Genomic DNA, 14,667 nt, shown 5'->3' with positions numbered 1-14,667 from the left:
CACCTTGCACCATAGACCAGAAGTCCTCAATCCTGAGTGTGCAGGACTGCCCCCCTCACCTTGTTAAAATGCAGGTCCCTGGGCCTTGCTCTCAGAGCCTGGGACTCTGCACTGGACGCCGGGCCCAGGAGCTTCTGATGTCACACGTAGTGTGCAGGCCTCAGCTCCAGGCCCTGCCCACTGCTGGCTCCCTCACTCCTGTGACCACAGCCCTGCTACCTGGGCTCAGCCTGAGTCAGCTGTTGGTGGCCAACTGCAGAGACCGTTGGACTAGCCTAGGACAAACTAATGCCAGAAAAGAGGCTGGACGCCGCTGACCGCTGGTGGGGTCCCCAGGAAGTCTTCAGAGTCCTTGGGGAGGAGGAGACACATTGGAGACATGTCCACCTGTCCATCTGACACTCTGGACAGAATGAACCAGTCCAACCCTCAAACAGCAAGCTGCTTCCCACTCCGCTATTGATTAGTCCAGGTTTGGCTGTACCAGGGGCTGTGTGTCTGCATTCAACACCCCACAGCGGGCAAGGGAAGAGCAGGGATGGAGAAGAGCCTGGGCTGGCCTGCCAGAGGAACTGTATTAAAGGGTTGCAGCATTAGGAAGGTTGAGAACCACTGCTCTAGACAGAATGAACCAGTCCAACCCTCAAACAGCAAACTGCTTCCCACTCCGCTATTGATTGCTCCAGGTTTGACTGTACCAGGGGCTGTGTGTCTGCATTCAACATCCCACAGCAGGCAGGGGAAGAGCAGGGATGGAGAAGAGCCTGGGCTGGCGGGCAGTTTGCCATTCACCTCTGGGCCAGGGCTCCTTGGCCTGCGAACACTAGCTGGAAGTGACTTCAGCACTAGGCCTGGGGGTCTGCCTGAGCTCCAGGGAGCCCACAGCGGGAGGAAGAGGGAATGGGCAAGCCCTCTCTTCTGCATGAGCCAACGGGGGTGGGAGGGGACAGCTCTCAACCAGAGCTCTGGGTGCTGACAATTACGATGCCCCTTGTATACATAGTCATGCGCTGTATAGCGTTCCAGTCAGCAGTGGAGTGCATATATGACAGTGACCCCATAAGATTAACGGAGCTGGAAATTCCTATCACCTGGTGACATTCATAGCACAACAAATTACGTGTTTGTGGTGATATGGGTGTAAACAAACAACAGAGCTGCCAGTCATAGAAAAGTATAGCACATAGAAGTACAGTAGTATATCATACTATTTAGGTTTTGTAAGTACACTCTGTGATGTTTGCACAACGACGAAATCACCTAAGGATGCATGTCTCAGAAGGCATCCCTTTAAGGGCCACAAGACCATAATCCAAAATAACAGTAAGCCATAGAAGAGGAAGGAAATGCACAAAGGTCTGTAGGCCCCAGTCCTGAGAGAGGAAGCCAGAGTGTGTGCCGCCTGGTGGTCTACCCTGGTACTGCAATGCCTGGAACAGCCTCCAGGTGGAGCTGAGAGGGCAGTGGGCAGGGGCTATGGTCAGGACTGGGCTGCAGCCAGCAGGGAACGGAGCAGCAGGACTGGGAGGTGAAGGTGACATTTGTGCACATGTCTTATTTAGTCCCCACACTAGAATTATCCCCATTTTACAGATGAGCTAGAACAGGCTCAGGACACACCAGCTACCCAGCCCAGTAAGGGACAGAGCTGGGATCGAAACCCAGGTCTCTATTACCCCAGGGAGCCCAGCCTCTTTACCCTATTGCCTTGGGGCCCCTGTAGGAGGGCCTTAGGTCCTACAGGGTAATGGCCATGGGGAATGTGGAGGGAGCTCAGATCCTGTGTAGGTCCATCAGGCAAGTCGCCGGTGGTCCCCAGAGCCTACAGGCCCTCGCAGAGAAGTGGTGGACAAGGGCACCTGAACCATGGGCACAGGCCCCGGCCTGCGTGGAGGTGAGGGTGGGCCTGCTGGGCCTATGTACCCTGGGCAGCCATGGTCCCCAGGACCTGGGCAGGAGGGGAAGCTGCCCTCACGCCAGCCTGCCCGCCTCATAGGCCCACACAGCTGGTGAAGGAGAAGATAAGGCCTGGGAGCGCAGGCCAGGGGGGAGTGGTAATACTCCTAAGGCCCATACGCAGTCACCCGCAGTCCTGGGACAGCAAGCACACAGGAAGCTGGGACGTTTAGGGATCCAGGGGCTATGATGAGCCCCTGAAACTATCTCCTTTTTTTTTTTTTTTTTTTTGCTGAGAAGACTTAGTGCAGAGTACACCTGGTGCAGAATGTGCTAGAAGACAGTCAGCTGGACCCTCATGGGAGTTGGAGGAACCTGTCATCTCTCCCTCAGCAGGGAAGCCAGGACAGAGTGCCCGAGGCTCTGCATGGCCTGATGCTCAGCCAGGCCTCATGGCTGAAGCAGCTGAGTGGGAGGTCAGCATGGCCCGGCAGCAGCCTCAGGACAAACTTTCCTGGACCCAAAGAAAGGCCCTCCCCGCTCAGCTGGAAGAGAGGAGAGGCCAGAGACCACCTTTTCTCACACCACCACACAGCCGTGCATGTGACGTGGCAATGGAGGTGTGGGTGTGGGTACCCTGGTCATTTCTCACAGTCCCAAGCCACTCAAGGGAGGCTGAGCCTGGCAGGGAGCAGGAAGGGAGACGGGCAGGGCTGGAGGCACCTCACAGAGCTCCACAGACCAAAGCTCTATGGAGTAACCGAGTTCTGATCCCACCGTCACTGTTCCACTCGGTGCCATTGGGGGAGTCATGTCCCCAAGCCTCAGTTTCCTCATCTGTTAAATGGGAATAATGGCCTCTCATAAAGCTGCTGTGAGAATGAAATAAGGGATGTAGGAATGTTAGCACAATGGTAGGGAGATGAGGGCTGGGAAGACAGTTGCAATGCCTAACAAGTCATAGGCAAGGGCACCTGGCAGGGCTGGTGGCGTTCAGCACGAGGCTCCGAGTGACAACAATCAATACCCAGGAAGCATGGGACTCGACTACAGCAGCTCAGAATGCTGCTAACAACTGTGGGTTTTTTTGTTGTTGTTGTCAATCCTCACCCATGGAAGATTGGGAAGGATGCAGGGTGGGAGGGAGAGAAGAGGAGAGAGAGAGAGAGAGAGAGAGAGAGAGAGAGAGATTGATTGCCTCCTGCATGGGCCCCGACCAGGGCCGGGGATCAAACCTACAACCCAGGTACGTGCCCTTGACCAGGAATCAAACCCGTGGCTCTCCTGTGCATGGGCCCACGTTCTAACCACTGATCTACACCGGCCAGGGCAACAGCTGTTGTTGTTTAACAGCTTTGTTGAGATAGAATTCACTTATAAGTGCACAATCTAAGTTTAAACCCCACCAAAAATTTCATTTCAGCTGGTCTCAGGGACACAGGCCTCAACAATTAACTGGTCTCTTCAGCATCCTCAGGGGCCCAAGTTGCAGTGGGCAGTGGCCCATGTGGAGGAGAAACCTAACCCTACCTGTAGGGCTAGGGACGGGTGGACTCATGGACCAGAGACCCTGGCTGCGGTCACACAGCAGGGACATTGCAAGATGCAGTTACCCATGAGCTACCGGACCGGGCTCTCTCCCAATAACTCCAGGTCCTGTAGATTTTACTTCCTAAACCAGTGGTTCTCAACCTTGGCTGCACATTAGAATCACCTGGGAATCTTTTTAAAATCCTGATTTCTGGGCCTCATCCTCCGGAAATGCTGTTTCTTTGTTATGGGGTGGGGCCACAACATTAGTAACAAAGAAACAGAATTTCCGGAGGATGAGGCCCAGAAATCAGGATTTTAAAAAGATTCCCAGGTGATTCTAATGTGCAGCCAAGGTTGAGAACCACTGTCCTAAACCACCCCAAATGTGCCCCCTTCTGCCCTCCTCTCTGTCCATACCCCCATCACCTGCCCCGCCTGGAGCAGCAGTTAACGGCCTCCAGCTGCCTCTTGGCCTCACCCATTCTCTCCGCAGCAGCCCCAGGGAACCCTCGAGAACCTGATACATGCTCTCTCCTGTTCAAACACATTCCCTCCCCCTGACTCACTGGATTAAGCCCAATCTCTGCTGAGGCCCTGAATGGCCTCCTGTCCCCTCCAGTCTCTGCTTGCCAAAAAGGCCCCAGGTCAGCTTCTCTCAGTTCCTCCTCGACTCTCCTACTTCCTCTTCCGCCTCCTATCCCTCCCAGTCTGGGCTGGTGGTTGAGCCCTTGAGGCAGAAGAAAACACAAGTCAGTTTGGCAATAGGAAGAACATGGGGACCAAGGGGGATAGCTTGATGGTGGCGGCAGGGGATCAGAAGAGACTGGGAGAAGAGGGCCTCTAGGCCAAGCCTTTGGGTGTAGACTGGGTTTTAATATGTTGTTGTTTTTAAATTGATTTGATAGGGAGGAGGGGAGTGGGAGAGAGAGAAACATCAATGAGAGAGAATCATTGATCAGCTGCCTCCTGCAAGGCCCCCCACTGGGGATCGAGCCCGCAACCTGGGCATGTGCTCTGACCTGGAATCAAACTGAGACCTCCTAGTTCATGAGATGACACTCAACCACTGAGCCACACCATCTGGGCTAGACTGGGTTTTGACGGAGGGTAAGCTGCATGTGCGTGGGCAGCGGGCCAGGGCCTCCAGGAGGAGGGCACAGCTACCTGGGCGGGAGTGCACCTCTAATTGGACTGGAGAGCACCTGGGGGGGCTGGGGTGATGCTTCCTTCATCATTTAGGCCCCAACTACGCCTGGAAAGACTTTCATTTTCACTTTTGCAGGAGCTTCTCTTTTTCCTTCTCCGACCAATGTTTTATTGAACGCTTTCCACTGCCCAGGCTGTGGCCCAGAGGAATCCAAAGACAAACCAGCCCTAATTCGTGTCCTCCAGGCCCAGGGTTTCCCAGACCGGGCTGAGGACCAGAGTGGGAGATCACCACGGGTCCCAAACCCCACCTTTCTGTGGCTTTTCTTAGCCAGGACAAGACGGGCTAAAATTCTCCAAGAAGGGTCTACTAAACCAAGAGCAAACAAAAGAAACCAGCTCCAGAGGACTTGAACTAGAAAGGCAGTCAGACTTTCTGCAGGTTCCCAGGCCCCGCTCTCAAACCAAAAACATCGCCTTTCTGTCCTCCCCAGAGAAATCTGCCTGCAAACCCACCCCCCCCCCCCCCCCTGCTCCCCAGCCACTCCCGGAGATTGTTCATCTGGATTCCAATCTAGACCAAGCATGTCAAACTCGCGGCCCGCCTCCTTTATTGATCCAGACATTTTACAGCGCAAGGGCTCTTCCTTGGCTCTGCCCTTCGCATCCTAGGATCTGAGCGCTGTCTTCCCTCTCCCTCTCTCCAGTTTCAAACACAGCAGAGTAACAGAAAGGGGGGAGGAAGCAGAACTTTTAGTATTATAACCAGAAATTGAATATATTTTTATTGATTTCAGAGAGGAAGGAAGAGAGAGATAGAAACATCAATAATGAGAGAGAATCATTGATGGGCTGCCTCCTACATGCCCCCTGACAGGGAATCGAACCAGGGACCTGGGCATGGGCTCTGACCTGGTTCATAGATCGATGCTCAACCACTGCGCCTTGCCAGCGGGGCCAGAAATGCAACATTTTAATTAGAAGTTGCCAACAAGTGACAAATAAGATGCAGCCTTTCTTCCCTACATACTAGTATTTCTAAATTCTCCGCATTATTAACTGGTACACCTAGTATTTCTAAACTTAGTATTTCTAAATTCTCATGCTTCTCGGAGGGTTACGGAGAAAAGGCCCTCCTTCCATCTGGTTGAGAGAAGTGTGTGTGTATCTTTCTTTCCTAAGGCAATTGTATCCATCACCTTCTGTCATGGCAGTTCACTGTAGATTGTGAAATCCTTAAAACTTCAGGGGTTTTCTGGCTCGTTGGCTCATCTTGATTTCTCCACACAGCCAGCTGAAGATTTCCTGCATTTCGTTATCGCCACAGAAACATTTTCCTGCCTGTGGCCACCCCTACGGCAGTCATGACATTTACTTTGACAAAGGAATGTCCCATCATGTGACCTCCAGAGGTGGTCTGCCGGCCCCTGCAATTCCAGATAGGAGTTCACCCACATAGTGACTGCTTCTGGTGCTTTTCGCTCCTTGGGGCACATCTGCATTTACATCTGGAATAATGTTCCTTCTGCCTGAAGGACTTCCTTCAACATTTTCTGTAGATGCTGGAAATGAGTTATCTCGGGTTAGATGTCTGGAAAACTGACACCCCTGTTGGCCACCTCATGAATCAGGGCCAACTTGCAGAGTACCCAACGGGTGCTGCATCCAAGAACAAAGCCCAAGAGCATTTATGGGGATACAAAAAATATCGGGTAAAATTCACAATGTCTGGTGTCCAATCAAAAATTACCGGGCATAAAGAGAAACTGGAGAAATGCCAACCCATTAAAACTGACCCAGAGCCAACACAAACATTAACATTAGCAGACAAGGACATCAGAACAGTGATTAGAACTGTATTCCATATGCTCAAAAAGCTAGTAGAGAGTGACGAAGGGGAGCTGCAGAATTCTGGATTGGCTCTGTGTGTTTTCTTTCAGTATTTTAAAGATTTGCCCCCACTGTGTCAATCGTATTGTTTCAAAAGAAAAATCTGTTGTCATTCTTATTTTTGCTCCTCTCTGTAACATGTTTTCCTTTGGTTCTTCTAAGATTTTCTCTTTATCACCATTTTTTTTTTTGGCAATTTAATTATGATGTGCTTTGGTGTAGTTTTCCTTGTAAGTCCATTATGTTTACAATTCATTGAGCTTCTTCGATCTATACTACAGATTTTATAGTTTTCATCAAATCTAGAAATTTGTCTTCCATGATTTCTTCCAGTATTTTTTGTGTACCATCATCTTTTCTGCCTACAATTTTTTACATCTGTATTAGAATGCTAAAAATTGTACTACGACTCACGGGTGCTCTGTTCATTTTTTTTTTTAATTATTTTTTCCCTCTGATTTCCATTTTAGATACTGTGTATTGCTATCTTTGAGCTGACTAATCTTTTTATTTGCAATATCTAATCTGCTGTTAACCCCATCTAACATATTTTTCATCTCAGACATAGTTTTCATCTCTAGAAATGTGATTGGGATTTTTATATCTCCATATCATTGCTTAACTTAAAAAAAAAAAAAAAGGCTCTAGCCCTGGCTGGTGTGGCTCAGATGGTTGAGCATCGTCCCACGTACTGAAAGGTTGCTAGTTCAATACCCCAATCAGGGCACATGCCCAAGTTTCCAGCTCGATCCCCAGGAGGGGGTGTGCAGTAGGCAGCCAATTGATTTATCTCTCTCATTAATGTTTCTCTCTCTCCCTCTCCCTTCCTCGCTCTAAAAAAAGAAAAAAATCAATAAAAATATAGGCTCTATTTTTTAGAGCAGTTTTAGGTTCACGGCAAATTGAGTGGAAGGTAGAGTTCCTATATCCCTCCTGTCCCCACACATGCATAATGTCCCCCGTTATTAACATTCCTCACCAGAGCGGTACATTTGTTACAACTGAGGAACCTACACTGACCCGTCATCATCACCCAAAGCCCATAGTTTACATGAGGGTTGATGCTTAGTGTTGTACATTCTCTGGGTTTGGACACATGTATAATGACATTTATCCATCATTGTATACCCACCGCATGATACAGCATAGTTTCACTGCCCTAAAAACCCCGTGTTCCCCTTCGTCACTCTCTACTAGCTTTTTGAGCATATGGAATACAGTTATAATCTGTATTCCTTGTCTGCTGTCCTTGTCTGTTCTGATGTCCTTGTCTGCTAATGTTAATGTTTGTGTCAGCTCTGGGTCAGTTTTAATGGGTTGGCATTTCTCCAGTTTCTCTTTATGCCTCGTAATTTTTGATTGGACACCAGGCATTGTGAATTTTGCCCGATTGGGTGCCAGATACTTTTTGTATCCCCATAAACGCTCTTGGGGTTTGTTCTAGGATGCAGCACCCGCTGGGTACTCTGCATGTTGGCCCTGAATCACGAGGTGCCCAGCCTGGCTGCTGAGAACAGGCACTGTTCCCGCCCTGGGTGAGCTGAGGCTTGTTCCCTCGCATCCAGTCGGATGGCTTTCCTCCAGCCTTGGGTCTCCTCACCTGCTGCACTGATGAGCACTCAGCCGGGCCCTGGAGGAGGCCCCTCTGCAGCTCTCTCCTCGCCAGTGGGCTGCACTGTGAAGTCCACCACCCTGGCTTCCCTGCACTTACGGCTCCGTCTTCTCAACGTAGGGAGTCCACTGGCTCCACTCCCTGGCCTCGGCGTGGACACTGTCTCCAGGCAGGAGAGCTGGGGCACTCCTGGGGCTCCCCTCTTTGCTTCCTGCTCTCAGAGAATTCCTGTTGTTGTCTGATGTCCAGCAGCTTGAGAACTGTTGTTTTGTTGTTTCGATTTTATGGTGTGTGTGTGTGTGTGTGTGTGTTGTTGTTGTTGTTGTTTTTTGGCAGGAAGGTAAATATAGTCCCTTTTACTCCATCTTGGCTGAAAGCAGGATTCTACATCACCCTGATGTGGTAAGTTTATGTGATGGAATATCATACAGCCATGAAAAGGAATGCCTTAACCAGTCACAAAAACTACATGTTGTGTGATTCTGTCTTTATGAAATGTCCTGAAGAGGCGAATCTAGCGATCAGAACGAAGAGCAGTGGTTGCCTAGGGCTGAAGCTATTGGGAATTGGGGGGGCAGTGATGACTAAGGGTATGGTGTTTCTTTTGGGGGTGATGAAGCAGTTCTAAAATCTGTCAATAGTTGCACAACTCTACGAACACACTGAAAAACACCGGCATGTACACTTTAAATGGGTGAAAAAGAAAACAAATGCACTTGAGATACAGGACTTTGCAAAAGTCAGTTTCAAACGCATGCCAAGAGGATGGAACAGACTGACATACCTCGATGTGGGGTCAGGGGGACGAGAAGAGATAAACCAAAGAACTTACATACTTATATGCGTAGCCCATGGACACAGGCAATAGGGTAGTGAAGACCTGGGGGAGTGGGTAGGGGCTGGGAGGAGGGGCGAGGGGGGAAATGAGAGATATCTGTAATACTATCAATAAACAACATATTTAAAAAGTAAAAAAAAAAAAAAAATCGCCCTCCCCCGCAAACAAAACCAAACCAAACAAAAGCATTCCAGGAGGAAATCTGGAGGCAGCAGGATTCTCTGAGCAGATACCTGTTTACAAGAGGCTTAAAACATGCAACCCAAGTCCTAGATATGTTCAGGGGCCTCTGGCCTGGGTGCAGAGGAATGCTCCCCACGCCAAGCAGGGCTGGTTCTCTCCTCTCCGGGAAAACACCGAGGAAATCAGGGTTGTGTGTTGGGGAGGGGGCACGGAGGGTGGCACGTTGATCGCTAAGGTCTCGCTCCTTAGCCCGGCAGCACCAGTCTATGCTTTGCTTCCGGTCTAAGAGTTTTCTTAACAAGATCACTTGTCGGATGAATCACTCAGCCTTTCCCCTGACGGCGGGTCCCCGCCTTCCCTGGGCCCGCACAGCGCCCACTGAGGATGACTTCCCACGGCTGATGCAGAAAGCACGCAGGATGGCTTTAGGAACAACTTCCGGAAGCTTGTTTTGGGCTGGTCCCAGAAAAACGCAACTTCCCCACCCCCCTTGCCCATGCCGTGCCTCCCCCACCTTAAAAAGCCCAGGAAAGCCTGCCGGCAGCTCCCTCTGTGCCTGGCCGGGCCGCAGGCCACTCCCTCTCCTTCCAGCCTGTTGTCCCTGCCACACTGCTGCTGCCTTGGGTTCCCCCATCAGCGCAGCCACGCCCGCTGCTTCCAACAAGAAATGCCAGGCTCTAAATACCCGCACCTGCAGGCCGCAAGCCAAACACTGACTAAGCCAGCCGTGGGCAAACTACGGCCCGCGGGCCGGATCCGGCCCGTTTGAAATGAGTAAAACTAAAAAAAAAAAAAAGACCGTACCCTTTTATGTAATGATGTTTACTTTGAATTTATATTAGTTCACACAAACACTCCATCCATGCTTTTGTTCCGGCCCTCCGGTCCAGTTTAAGAACCCATTGTGGCCCTCGAGTCAAAAAGTTTGCCCACCCCTGGACTAAGCCCATACCCTCACTTCCTGCGAGAACTCAACGTTCTACCAGCCTCACCTGGGCCTCGGACAGGAGGGGAGCAGAGAGCCTGTCCCAGGTGACAGGCTGGAAGCACAGAGCCTGACCCCTGACCCCTGAACCCAGGCAGGCCAGGGCTGAGAGCAGGGCTGCCCTGGGGAACCACATCCCTGGGCTCCCACTCTGGGCTCCGCCCGGCTCCCAGGCCTTGGCTCCTGCTCCTTCCTCTGCCTGGGATGCTTCCCTGACCCCAGCCTCTCGCCTACTCATTCCTTTTAACTTTTAAAAACTGTGAAATGCCACCTCCATAAAGAAAGCACATAGAACAATGGACGGGGCAACAAAGCATTTTAAAGGGGTGCCAGGTACCCAGCAGTTAGGTCAAGAGGCAGCACGCCTACTTGCTCTTTAAAAAACACCTTTTAAAAGGTATGAAACGTTTTGACCATAAAGCACAGAGATGGAAACAAGCATCCAGGACCCTCCACCGAGGCTATGAGCCTCTCATGGTTTCCCTTACCTTCTTCAGAGTTTGTCCAAGAGGCAAAACATTCCAGAGGGAGCCCCAGGCCTTTTCTGCACCCCCGTCCCCTGCTCTCTTCCCCCGGAAGAAGCCAGAGTCCTGGCCTGGCGTCCTCGCCCTGAAGGTCTGCACACTCCACAGAAGTTTGCCCCCCTGGGGCCGAGCAGTGCGAGCAGGCCCTTGTGCACGAAGGAATGCATGAATTCGGAACAGAGCCCAGCACCGCTGCCCCGCCCACAGCCTGCACGCCTGCCGCCACAGGTGAAACCAACAGAAAGCCCAACGCCCCTCTCAGAAGGAAAAGGAAAAACACCTCCTGAGCAGCAAATAGGAGGGCCTTCGGGGCATGCATCTCAGGCAGGAAAAGAGGGGCTGCGGTCTTCCAAGGCCCTTAGGAAGCCTGATTCGGGGGCTGTAGTAAACATCCAAAGACCTAACTTGCTGAGGCTACAGCTAGTGAGTGTTGAATGCAATCACGTGAAAGACCCAGGGAGAGCCTCAGGGCCCCAAACCTCATGACTCAGGCCTGGCTCACACATTTGGGAGACTTTCTCTGCCCCCTTCCCCTTCTTTGCTACCAGGTTCCGTGTTTTCAGTTGTGTGCATCTCCCCCCTCCCCAGCCCCAAGGAGATGAGGTTCCTGGGAGGGTGGTCATGCAGGAGGGGGCCAAGGAGGAGGAGGAGGAGGAGGAGGCAGGTGCCTGCTGGGCTGCAGAAGTATAAACCCCAGCTCACAGGAGTGAGGCCAAGGCCATTAGTGGGAGTCCTGAAGCCCACTAGCCCCTCCCACCCTGGCAAAGGCTGCACACCCCCTTATTTCCTGCTATTAAAACCAGCAGAAAACAGGGACCTCCCAGCTCATATCAGTTATTCCCACCTTAAGAAAGAATAGATTAAGGAAGTGCGACTATAATGTTGGGTGAGTGCCAGAGAATGGGGTTGAGATACGGACTAGCCCAGAGAGCCTCTTAAATGTTGGGGGAGCTGTCTAGATGTGTAACCTCGTGTCTCTGAGTCTCTGCAACATGGTCCTCCAGCAGTCCCTTGCAGGAATTTCCCCCCAGGCTCTAATGACAGGAGATAGATGAAAGACCCAGCACTATACCTGTGCCAAGCGAGTCCTCCGGGGTCTGCGTCCTCCGGCCACCAGAGGGCGCTGCAGCCCGGCCCAGCCCCCTCTCACCAATCTTTGGCTAGTGGTCAGCCTAGGGCAGGGGGCCTCCGGGTTACATCCTGCCCAACACAGGGCCTGGGCGGTGATTTCGCCTTCCAGGCTGTGGCCTGCTCAGAGCAGGATTTCTTGGCTTCACCTGGAAGACTGGGCAGAATGCAGAGTCCCAGTCTCACCCACAACCGGTCCCCAATCCTGGTGCAGATTGGGCCCTCCCCGGAGATTTAAAAATACGGATGCCTGGGCCCCCTCCAGAGATCACCATGTTGTTAGAGCTGTGCCACCTGGGCATTGGGTTCCAATGTACAGTCAGGGCTGAGTCCTGCTGGTTAGGACCTGGCAGAGTGGACATGTCCGTGTTGCTCTGCCTGGCACACATTTCAGATGGGGCGGGGGGATGCTCCCACCAGCCCTGCCGGGGGGCCAAGCTCACTGCTCTTCCATGTACCTACTCGGCAGGTGGGGTGGGGCAGGCCCGCCTGCTTCCAGACCTCGGATCCCAGTGAAAGTGTGGCTCTGAGCCAAGCCATGAGAAGCATTTCCTGAGGCAGCCGGTCAGGCTTGGCGCCTGCCCAGCTCTGGGAATAGGCCTGGAGCCTCCCAGGCAGTTAGTCTGGGTCTCCGACAGCTGCTTCCCCAGCCCAGGCTGCTGGCCTTTCCTGGGCTTGGCCAGGCACCATAGGGTACCCAGCATCAGGCCTGACGGGGCTCCCAGAGCCAGGCGCCCCACAAGTAGGCAGGGATTAATGATCCTGTTTCACAGATGAGGAACCTGAGGCCCCGTAAAGAAATGTGTGGAGGACCTGGCTGGTTTGGCTTGTGGATAGAGCGTCAGCCGGGGGACTGAAGGGTCCTGGGTTTGATTCCGGTCAAGGGTACACACCTCGGTTGCAGGCTCCTCCCCGGCCTGGGCCCTGGTCTGGAGCATGCAGGAGGCAACCAATCGATGTGTTTCTCTCACATCAATATTTCTGTCTTTCCCTCTCTCTTAAAAAACAACAAAACAAAACAATGGAAAAATATCCTTGGGTGAGGATTTTTTTTTTTCAAAGAAAGAAATGTATGGAGGTTCCACAGAGTGTGAGTGACAGAGTGGAACTCAAACCGCCAGCCCCTGTTCCAGGCACCATGTTCTTCCCACCACCCTCCACTACCTTTGGCTGATGAAGCGCTCATTTCCCCCTTCTTCCCGGGAGGAGACTGGAGCCTCAGAGCTGCAAGGAGGGTGGTGAGAGGCTCTGAGTGCAAACACCCACCATATTTCTGTTCTGAACTCTCTGGACAGCCCCAGTGTGTGTGTGTGGGGGGGGGGGGGGGGGGGGGCTGTGTGTGCTGCAGCACAGGAAGGGGACAGGGGTTCTGGGGCCTCCTCTGGGCTCCCCCAGTCCCAGCATCCCCCAGCATCGCCCAGGCCATGCTGCCTTCTCTGAGGTTTGCACTGCTCTTTGCACAGCAGGGATTCAACCCGTGTTTCCTGAGGGTGGTGGGTGGAGAGGGGAGGGGGACATTTGATCTCTGGGGAGAACTGGGCTCCCTCATCCTCAGTCTCCTCCCCTGGCCAGCACCAACCCAATTCATCCTGCTCCTCTCCAGCTGTGGAAACTTGTGCCTCAGCCCAGAAAAGCAAACTTGCTGGAAGTCAGCTGCTTTGCAGCTGGGGCCAGCCAATCAGGCGCAGGGGGCACCTCACCCATCTCTAAGGACAAAGGGCTGAGGGCTGGACCAGAGGGGCTGGGGTGGGGGGCCCCAGGGGGAACATGCTGCCTCAAGGCCTATGCCCCAGGGACAGAAAGAGGGAGCAGAGAGAGGTGGAGAGGAGTAGGAAGCAGGAGAGGGGAGACACGGAGGTGGCAGGAGGGACTCTGTAGGCCAGGGGACCCTGGAGCATGGCTCTCAGCCACTTGGCATGTTCTCACCTTTTCCTCCTACCCTGCTCCCCTCCCCTTCTCCAGGTAGGCAAGGGCTCCTGAGAGGTAGCTTCTAGAACTCAGACACAGACGCCCCTGTGGCAAGGACAGGGATACATAGTAATGAGATGGGAGTTACATCTAACATCACTTGGCCTTGTCCCCATTTTACAGATGAGGAAACAGGCTTAAAACGATTGACATGCCAACGTCTTTTGGCCGTTCTGCAATTTGAATCCAGATCTGCTTGAAGCTTGAGCTGCATTAACTTTCTCTTCTCTGTCCTTCTTTCTAGTCCGGCAGCCTCTAAGCCTTGGCTCATGCCTTCCGGCCAGGCCTTCACCTCCCTGCTTTTCCAGATCGACCCCTCACCCTCCTGAGACACTGTCTGCAAGCACCCCCTCCCATCACCCCATGAGTCACCTGGGCTCTGTAAGCCACCCAGAGAACCCGGGGCCCCAGAGCCGGGGGAAACCCATAAATACAAACACATTTGCATGAAAGCACAGGGTGTGTGCCTGCAGCTATCAGCTCAGTGAGCTTCCAGGACACAGCAGCCAAAAGTGGGAGCAGCCACCAGCTTCCTGGGACAAACACGTCCCGACAGCCAGGTTGGTACCATTTGGTGTTTATTTAGACACACAAATAAAAGAGCCTGGTGGTTCAAACAGCTTGTGCTCCTTTTTTTTTCTTGTCATATATATATTTTAAAAGATCAACACATTACCCCAAGTTTTTTCTCTCTACTGAGCAATATATACAGCTTGCTATATATATGTGTGTGTGCGTATACATATATATGCATATATATAATACATTTTTTCAATAGATAACTACATTCAAGTAATGAAACACAGGATTTACAGTTTCCCTCCGAGGGCAGAGGAAAAGCAAATTCACACTCAGTTCACAGAAGAAGTACCATTAAGAGCCCAGCCAGACAGGAGCCGAGGCCCTTCTGGGGGTGAGGGGGCAGGCAGCAGCTGAACTCACCACAGTCACACTCTGCTTGGGG

At 52.2% G+C, this 14,667-nt stretch overlaps 1 long non-coding RNA gene across 1 annotated transcript; it reads left to right on the top strand.

The window, feature by feature from the left end:
- The first annotated feature begins 5,482 nt into the window (after positions 1-5,482).
- LOC106726782 lies at positions 5,483-13,047 on the top strand. Its single transcript, XR_001362884.1, has 3 exons — positions 5,483-5,733; positions 9,643-9,650; positions 13,037-13,047. It is a non-coding gene; the product is annotated as an uncharacterized LOC106726782 (long non-coding RNA).
- Positions 13,048-14,667: the final 1,620 nt, after the last annotated feature.

Source organism: Myotis brandtii, unplaced genomic scaffold (assembly GCF_000412655.1).
Source record: "Myotis brandtii unplaced genomic scaffold, ASM41265v1 scaffold316, whole genome shotgun sequence".
In the NCBI taxonomy this organism is placed as follows: Eukaryota; Metazoa; Chordata; class Mammalia; order Chiroptera; family Vespertilionidae; genus Myotis; species Myotis brandtii.
This window is presented reverse-complemented; position numbering and strand designations above follow the sequence as displayed.